A 10,682-nucleotide genomic window follows, 5' to 3' on the forward strand; every position below is an offset into this window, starting at 1 on the left:
TCTAGTTCCGTTTTGGATTTACAGTCTTTTCAGCCCACTATCTAGGCTGTCAAACTGGGATAACTGTATCCATTATGTCCATATTTTGTTATGTTCCCTGCCCCCCCCTCTTTGCATTTATCCTCCTTCCATGCCCCTCTCTCTCTGTGTTTGGGCACCCTATGAGGGGTGTCCTTAAGTACAGTTCATTATGCATCATCCCTACTAACTTTGATTTTCTACTGTGAGTATGTTTCTCTTTTAATCTGTCACTAAATATCCTAGGTAGCGCCTCCTGTGACCATATGGAGTGACGCACCTCTAATAGGCTATACTAGCCGTATTTAGGTTGTTTATGGTGAGTGGAATGAGCCCACCCCCACATCGCTATGAGCATATCCTGATATCCATTACCCCTTCCCTTTACTGTTGGACCTGTCAGATACATTGTAGACGGGCTCAACAGTAGATGGGATTGCTTCACCGCCGCATCCGATCATGTGACTCTTGGGAGTGACGCGACGTTACACGTCGGGCGTCACGTGATTGATCATGTGCGGCAGGTGGGAGGGGCTTATATGACGCACGAGGCTTAAAAAGGACGCCAGCGCTAGTCACTCGCTCCCACTGCCATGCGCAGGAGAGGTGCGGACCGAGGACGCAGGCTGACTACATGGGCAAGTTAAGTACATCCAGTTACATTCTATGGATCGTCTTAGTTAACTGCCGCAACCTATGATTTAGGATACAACAGGCGTATACTGCGTTGTTTTTGTCTGCCTGTGCTCCGGGTAATTACATTCTGGTCCCCTGATGATCTGACATCGGTCAGTGAAACGCGTAGGGACGCTTTTCTTTAGTTTTGTTTTGTTTACATGTACTTCTCTTGTCTGCCTGCCCTAATGAGTGACTGGTCTTTTTGCTTCTGACGAAGCTGGGCAGTCAATGGATAGGTCTGAGGGCCATCTAGGGGCAGTCAGAGAGGGTTTAGTTCTATAGTTAGGATATAGGGACATATTGAGGGGCTGAGTCCCAGCATCTGTCTCCCTCTCATATCTCTATCCCTATTATTTCCTAACTCACCCTCTGAGTGAACCAGTGTACACACCGCCTGGCTCATTTATTATTTTCCCTACCAGTTCACTTCTGGTTGGCAGATGTTACCTCCTAGTGAGGTGTTATATATATGTATTCTTTATCGTTGGGCCTACTATTTTAATGGTATTTAATAAATATAAGTTTTAAGGCACTCCAGTACTCAAATTACTTTAATCCTTATTTTTGGGCGCCATTTATATCTATTTTGTTTGACCAGCATTCATCTTGGTTGTGTTCTTTTATCCTATGATTCACTGCCTCAGCAATCAGCAAGACTGCTGAGGTCAAGGACTGGCTGCAGCGCTCAAGTGAAAACTGTCTGTGAGAAGGGTTTTTCCCTTTACTACCCCCTGCCAAGTTTTTAAAAATCTCATAAAAACTTTTAACTCATAATTTCCTAACAAGATGCATAAAAATATAAAAGGATGCGCTAAGCAAAGCAATCACTGTGGCTGCACATCTGGTTGTTCATTTGTTTTTTTTTGTTTTTTTAAATTTATCTTTATTTTATTTTTAGAAAACACATAAAATTAGTACATAGACCAATGTCAATCACATTAGTGTATATAATATAACAGTATATAACATAACCATCACATCCATGTATATAATATAGGAATCATAGACATCATTATAACCCCCCCCATTGGCTGTCGTTCCCCTGAGTTCATTCAAAGAAAAAAACATTAGCTATTTATTTCTACGTGGTTCTGCGTGCAACTCTCTGATTCCTTTCCATATCCTCATATATTTTGATTTGTTGAAGGTATAAACCCCACTCCCTTGACGAGGGCTGGGAGGCAGAGCCCCAGTGCCTGACCAATATAGCTTTCGCAACCATCAATCCTCTCATCCAGATCCGTCTAACCTGCGGGGGGACTTCCGTTTCTGAACCATAATCTCCAAAGATCACTATCAAGATCCCCGGGTTATAGTTCATTAAGGATTCCTTTTGTAGGGCAGAGAAAACCTCATCCCAGTATTGTCTTATTTTACTACAGCTCCAAAGCAAATGGACATAGCTCGCATTCACATATCCACATTTAGGACAACAACAGTCCCGGTCCCTATTTTGAGGGAATTTTCCTTGGGTTTTGGGCGTATAATACAGTCTATGAAGGATCTTAAATTGAATTAGTCTGTGATCACTGGAAACTGTCGCCTTTCTCACATTCCTATAGATAGTGGGCCACTGTAAAGGAGGGCAATTCAACTCTTGCTCCCATTTACTTGGGCTTTTAAAAGGTGTGACAGTAGCCAGTGCCATTCGGAGTTTAGCATATAATCTAGATAATTTCACCTTCTGGTCCTTCTGAGCGTCACAGTAATCAAAAAATATATTCTCTTGTGGAAAAATACGGCCCCTATTCCTAGAAGCTTCAAATAAATGTTTCAAACGTGCATACATAAATACCTCTAATGGTGAACTATCATTGAAACCAAATTCCGAAAGTGATTTAAAATGTCCTAAATGGAATAGGTGAGACACCCTATTGATACTATTACGTGACCAATAACCAAATTCTGTAATTTTGAAAAATTCCTCCAGCACCCTGTTCCCCCACAATGGGGTGAGAACAAACGGGCCGGGGGCTTTAAGGAACTCCTTCAGCCTATTCCACACCCTCTGTATTGAGAAAGGGATCAACAAGGGTTTCCTCATTCCCATAGATCCAGTTTCCAAACATGAAAAAATATTCCCTATTGGTGTATCAATGACTTTATTCAAATACCGTGAAAGTAAACTCTCTTTCCAATTACAACACCGCTGAATCTGTGCACAAAAATAATATCCTTGAAAAAAGGGTAGTGACAGTCCACCATCTACCTCCGACAACCATAGATATCTCTGCTTTATACGCACCCTCTTCCTGCCCCAAATTAGGTCATTAATCAAGGTCTCCAATCTATGAAAGAAGATATCATCAATCCAAACAGGGGAAGCACAGATCGGAAACAGAACCATAGGCAAAATAATCATCCTGATCAGTGCAATTCGATCTGTCTGTGCCAGTATCAGTTTCCGCCAAGCACCGACTTTGGTCCTGACTTTATCCAAAGCTGGGGCCAGATTGAGCTCATAAAACCTACTTATAGGAACCCCGATCTTAACACCGAAGTAATCTAAGGTATCGTTAGGAGCCAAAACACAAACTCGGCTCCCCACATCTACAGCTTTCCGGTTCAGCGGGAGGAGCGATGACTTTGCCTTATTGATCAAATAGCCTGATAATTTACCATAATGTTCTATTACCTCTATAACATAGGGGAGGATTTTCCAACCCTGGTCCAGAAACAGAATCACATCGTCTGCATATAGGCTAATCTTATCGCTCACTCCCGCCACCCCGAAACCATCTATACTATTCTCTAAACGGATCCGACAAGCCAACGGTTCTATAAAGAGTGCGAAGAGGAGAGGAGACAGGGGACAACCCTGTCTCATCCCTCTCCGCATCATAACAGGAGAAGTACCAATACCATTGATATTAATATATGCAACCGGGTGTTCATATAGCATTTGAGTCCTTTCCAAAATAGATTTCCCAAGGCCAAAATGAGACATCGTTGCCCACAAAAAAGTCCACTCCATCCTGTCAAACGCCTTTGCGGCGTCTAATGACAGGATGGAGTGGTCCACACTACCCCCAACAGACAAATTCAGATAGACCCTATATATACTCAACTGTAACTGGCGGCCCGGGATAAAGCCCGTCTCGTCAGGGTGTACCAGATCAGCTATAACCCTCTTCAGGCGACCAGCCAGAATTTTTGCAAAGATCTTATAGTCCGTATTTAGGAGCGATATAGGTCTATATGACCCCACATCGCATGGATCCTTATCCTTCTTCAAGACCAAGACAATCACTGCCTCTCTAAATGATGGTGGTAAAGAGCCAAGTGCGCAGGATTCATTAAAGACCCGAAGAAGGATAGGGAGGAGGGACTTGGCATGGTACCTATAGATTTCGAACGGCAATCCATCTGGGCCGGGAGATGAACTATACTTTAGGGACGGGAGAATCGCTTGGAGTTCCTCCAAAAGAATGGGGGAGTCCAGCATTTCTCTATCTTGGATAGATACCTGGGGGAGCGCCAATTGTTGAAGGTATTGATCCATTTGTTAATCTGGGGCAATTCAGCATTCACATAATAAAATTCTGGGTCTATGTTACATCTGTATATTTCTTGGAAGGAGATCCCATTAAAGTAAATTAAAGTAAAGTAAAGTATTTCTGATGGGATCTCCTCCTGTTTTTGTGAATAAATGTATGAATGTGACTCACAACATCATTATGTGAATGATTCTTTGGGCTGAAGAAACCTGGTTCCAAAGATCCATTCTGATTCAAGATGAGCAACCAAACGTGGAAACCTATTGAGCAGTGAAGACTATTGCGCTGGTTGACCACTAAAGTTTACATTTAGGATGAAGAGTATACATTCTGGAAAGTATATAGCAATATAAATGTAACATGGACCCAAGCCATTTTCCAGTATCAGTCTGTATATATGCATTACTTGGTACTGCAGTATGTCTGTGGCTAAGGTAAAGCTATATAAACTTATGGGTCTCCAGTTAGGATAGGAAGAGTTGCTCATCAGGTTAAATATTTTTTGAAAATCTTGTGATGGAATATACAAGTTGCATTTTTTTTTACTGGAGCTAACACCAGAATGGAAGTTTTTTTTTCTGATCTCAAGATTAGTAAATGTATTGTCCTAGTACTATTTTATCTTTCATCCTGTCTTCAGTGACGTTTAGTGTTCTTCACATATAAACCATACAGTCTCACAATCAGTGCTGGCTTGTTGTCAGACATCACAAACCAAGATCATGCCCCGCATTAAACTATGAGGATAGTGGAAATAAAATGGATGGTTGAAGCATGTGTTGAAGTAATCACGGATAGTCTTTCAACTTTTAGTACCCCATGTAAACCTAAAAATGAAGTTGGTATACTTATGTGATCAGCTTAGGTGGACATTTTTATGCTTAGGTTTTTCCTTTCAGCTAAATCTCTAATTTTGAAATCAAGGTGTAATCTTCTCTGGTTCCATGAAATCCTAAATTGGAGAAGCCATTAAAAGAGTTAAAGTTGTTGGAAACCATTATTACGTTTATGTGTTCAACTTGGTCAGTTTTTGGAAAAGGCAAAACATTGTTCTCATTGAAAAAAGTTGAAAGGTTCAAATCATCTTACTTAAAAATACTTCTCCCTATTCTCGCTAGTGGGGATAACTTCACTGCTTCCAGCCACCTGCTGCATCAGGTGGCAAAGGCGTAGTTAAAGGGCAACTAAACCCAGTATCCAAATAAAAGAACAACCAACAAAACCTATGTGTCTTCCTTATTTGCTCTTCTTTCGTAACATATCACAATTGTAGACAATGAAAAATACAATAGAAAGCAGTGCATTTTTCTCCCAGGTTGCCCCCATGTCCTCTCCTTCCTCTGATGCTAGTGCATGTGAGCTGGAAAGTTTAGAAGGAAGGGGCTGGGTTTAGTGTGGATACTTTCTTTGTCTACACAGTCAGAGTGGCAATTTTGTTGGAAGGAATCTTTTAGTTATAATACAAAATAGATTTGGTATATATGGTGACAGTCATAATGCCTCTAGTACTACCTGTAGTATATACATAGTACCACCCACAGAACATACAGCAAATCTAGCCAGTTATGCAGTGAAAACTCCTCCTTTCATTGCATACGTGTGCATATTTGCTTTTAGCAGGTTTGGAAAGCTGCATTTATTGTATATACTCACTGTTGTCTTGATACCATATTTATGGATATAGGGGCACATTTATTAAGACTAGCATTTTTTACGCCGGTCTTAATAAGCCCCTTTAGCTGGCAGTGGATCGCAGAAGTTATGTAGCGGCGCAGGTTTCTACATAACTTCAGCGTATCCACCGCCAATTCTACATGTAAGACAGCTTCTCCTGCCATGCCCCCTTTTAGACCTGGTGGGGAAGAAGTCGCAGATTCTGTTGCAATATGGTGTGCCCCATAATCTGTGCCAGATATACACCAAAAAAGTGGTTTATATCTGTTCGTAAATTACCTCCATAGTTTATACAAAATGTATGTACCAACTGTGTCCTCCATTATATTTTTGCAGAGGTTGTTACCCAGCTTTACCAGACTGCTGAATTTCAAATTTGCCTAATTATGTAGAGATAAATCCCTTCATATAGCTAGACCAACTTGCCGTTCAGGGTTCTGGAAAAGGTGGGTGACAGGAGTGTAGAGCTGCAATGATTACAAGAGATTATATTGCCCTGATACCATATGATAAATTCACACAATATATCAGGGCAGCATTGTATTTTATATAACCAAAATGCCCCCATTGCCACCCCACAGCTTTACCAGACTGCTGAATGGCGGATCAGTCTATTTATGAATTGGTAAATACCCAGTATTGTAGAGTACATATCTGGATTTGCTATACAGGAGCCTGAAAGAGCTGAGTAAGCATTCCAGTGACCAATCATCCATGATGTAGCATAGCTAGATATATTTGTAATTCAGGGTCCAGGGAAAGCTGGGTAACACATTATGTGGAGCTACAGTATATTAGGGACTGCTAAATACTAACTCACCCTCAATAAATCCTTCTCCTCACTCCCAAATAGTGCCATAGCTAGGTAGATTAGCCTTTCAAGCTCTCGAGGAAGCTGGGTTAAATCCATGTGGAACTGTAATAGACTGCAGAATTCTAAATCTATCAAGATAAATCCCTCTCCCCACTCAAATATATACAAATATAGCCCAGACAAGGGTTTGTAGCAACAGTCAGTGAGAGAAAATGCCTGTTCTGGCAGAAGCCTTTCCCATCTGTCAGATTTTATTTTCTTTGGTCGTCATTGCTAAAGTGTCCAACATTAAATGTATACACATGAAGTACACATTAAACGGCTGCCACAGATATGTGTCATTCAGTGGCTCCATTATCATAGGGTTTCATTTAAAAAAAATTATATATTAAAAGTGGGACAAAAACATGATGTGAACAGCCCACAATGGGTATCGCTAGAGCAGCATTCCACAGGCTTTACACTCAAGGTCTAGTATGGACAGGATGACAGTGTAATATGGAGATTTTCCTAATGCCTGTGTGCTTAGTACAACTAATCTTAACCTATGATCTGGATGCTGGTAAACTGTCTGGTACGTGGCATCAATAAAACAGTCTAATTTGATCTAATTCAGTGCAAAGGGGACTAAATGGCAATTGATCATATTCTCAATCGCAAATTTTCCATGCAAATAGTTTTTCAGCTGAAAAACAAGGCAGATTCTGCTCATTTGCATGTCAAAACTGTATAGAAAGGTTATTGAATATTATGTTAGGACAATCAGAAAACTTTTGTCACCTTAATGATATTGATCTAGGTGCACAGGTCCACCCAAGCCATCCAACAGATCTGAAGTAACTTTGAGGCTTACTGGTTCTCAGTCAGATGAGAGCTGGTTTGGAATATCACATAGTGCACAAGGCCGCCATTGTAAGGTATGCTGACTAAGCCTGTTATCTGTCTCATGGATAGATAGATAGATAGATAGATAGATAGATGGCTTGCACATACCTGGCTTTTGGCATATAGCCTTTGTGTGTTTGTCTATTGTATGTCGTAGATAATAGGAGTCCAAGATGCATCCATCTATTCTCTTAAAGCTGTTTCCAAACCATTTTGATGGGGTTTCCTTCAATTTCTAAAATTTTTTGTGAACAAGACACCCTCTTCTCTTCCGAGCCCGTGTTATAATTTACAGGACGAGCTAGAAGAGTCATTAAGCGAGAAGACTGTCTGAAATATGATGGGCTCCAACAAATGCAATTTGACCTGTGACTACTATTCTAGGGATTTCAAAGCTGACCTAGACCTGTAATTCACTTAGTTGGCATGGTAGACATCCCTGGAATTACTGAGAATTCAATATGCATGACATGGATATGGTTCACAGATACTTCTTTTAGCTTTTAATTTATATATAACTTGTCAAATTTATTATAATTCCATTACTGATATTTTTCAGTTCCCAGTCTATTGGCTGGCTATACAATGCCCATATTTTATTCAAAAATAAAAAATATATGTTTCCTTTACAAGTTAGTATTGTCGCCATTATTCTGATTTGGACCAGTTGCAAGCAACCAGCAATGGCACCCCAAATGATTATGTATATTAGTTCACTGAAGGTAGAGTTTGAGGTTGTGTCTAAATTGTATTATGACCACCATGTAGATCAGAGGTCTCCAACCTGTGGCTTTCTAACTTTTGTGAAACTACACCTCAGGCATGGAGTTGTAGTTTCAAAGGAGCTGAAGAGCTACAGGTTGAGGATCACTGCTATATATAGATTTGTTTCCTGCCCTGGTCCATCAGATAGTAGATGGTAATTTTCTTTTCTTTTTTTATTGGGTCTTTACTGAGGAACCTTCATAGTCATGCTAGTCAGATTATGAGGGTATTCTTAACCCTTTTCTGACCCTGCAATTTTCTCTTTTTATTTCAATTTTTTTATTTTTACTACCTCTTTTCTTGGAGCCATAACTTTTTATTTTTCTACTCACATAGCCATATGCGGTGAAATTTTTTGTGGGCAATTTGTACTTTCTGATGGCACCATTTTATATTTCATATGGGTTTTGTTTTTATGGCATTCCCTATTCGGTAAAACTGACCTGGTACCTTAATTCTTGGGTCAGTACGATTACCACATTTTTATAGTTTTTCTTGGCTCCGGGAGGAAGCCCCGTGACTATTCCTGAGCAGGCGCCATCTTTAAAGTCCATGTACGGCAGAGGTTTAGAAGGAGTTAAACTCGACATTTTTGTGTAAAGGGGTTGTGCAGTTGTTCTATCCTACCCAATTTGACATCGGTGTGGAGACACAACTGCACACTAGTTAAGGTAGTTGCTGATGGCCATGCTCAGATGTCAGATTGTGTGTGAGAGTACTCATGCACAATCTCGTTAATTAATTTGCAGACAGCTAGATGAGTGAATTATTCTACACTTCATCTGCTTTATATGAACTTTACACTTTATGGCAAAACAGTGAATAAAAATGGGAATTCAAAAAAGGCAGCTGTGTTGCAAAAATTTCTGAAAATGTATTCCATGCATTAAATGGCGTTGTTGTGCATGGATTTGTGCAAACCAGATAAATAGGGACAGTTACATAATTTTCTTCAACCAATCTTCCTCATGTGAATACCTCCGGTGACAGAGGTCCTAAATTTAACACTGGTCACTTACTGTTTTTTGGACAATCATTTTCCTAAAGATCTCTAGAGAGCAGCTCCATCGGGTCCTGAGTGGTGGAGTCCACTCAGTGTACTCATATTCAGTAGCTCTGAACCCCTGATTTGCATAATATGGGAAGAAAGCTGTCAATCATCTACAGAATGGCAGGTTGGGTGCAACTCATGAATATATGGACTCAGGTCCTGCTGGAGCCTTTCAGTGCTCGCTAATTTTAAAAAGCGGTTGGCCAAACAATTGTAAGCGACCCTCCATTATAATAAGATAGGGAAGCATAACACTGGTGATAGATTCCCTTTGGCCTCTGTGAGACAGTGTGTTACCTGTAGACAGAGGCCTGGAGGCTCTGTCTGTGTGGTCTCAGCTGGGCAAGGCTGAGGGACCACAAGGCTGGGAGATAGCCTGGAGTTGGGGGACGCAGCGACACCTGGGAGGGTCGCAGGGCCATAGTCAGGCAGACTACTGAGCCCCAATCCCCCACAAGAAACAGTGAACTGGAGACAGTGGGCATACTGTGCTCTGTACAGCCAGGAGGCTGTGGGACATTGGCTGACAAAGCCGCACGAGTTCACAGGGTGTGAACTGTAACTTAGGTGAGTCAGGAAACTCTGTGTTAGTTAGAGCCTGGACGGGCGAGTGTTTATTATTTTGTCATTTTGTTGTTGCTGGTGTTGCACAATAAATGCACTGTTTGGACATTATATCCGTGTCTGGTGAAGTAACCTGTGAGAATGACCCCCGGAGAAGAGCTAACCCCCCACACCTCATACACACAAACATATCTGTTTTGTGGTCTGCAAACCACAAATCAGCAAAATACGGATATCATCTGTGTGCAATCTGCATTTTTCTCAGTCCCATTAATAAAAATGAATATTCTTGTCAGCAAAACGGACAAAAATAGGACATGCTCTATAATTTGCAGGATAGACATATGGATTAGTGTTGATCGAGCACCAAAGTGCTCGGGTGTTCGAGTAGAACACTTTGGGACAGAGCACCCGAGCACAATGGAAATCAATGGGAGAACCCAAGCATTAAACCAGGCACTCCCTGCTCTGAAGATGGGAGGGTGTCGGGTTCATAGGAAAAGGTCAGAAATTGATGGAAACACCACTGAAATGGTTCAGGAACAGCATGGGGAGGATGTCTGGATGCATCTTGGACTCCCAGGTTGCTGCTGGGAATGATGTTGTCCAAGTAGTACGCCACTTTTACAGACTGACAATAATACGCACCAAACCGAAGCTAAAATCGATTTTAGAGGAAAAATTTTTAGGAAACATTCCTTCCTGTATATAAAGTGCAAGTGCTGCCAAAAATTAC

Source organism: Bufo bufo, chromosome 1 (genome assembly GCF_905171765.1).
Source record: "Bufo bufo chromosome 1, aBufBuf1.1, whole genome shotgun sequence".
NCBI lineage: Eukaryota > Metazoa > Chordata > Amphibia > Anura > Bufonidae > Bufo > Bufo bufo.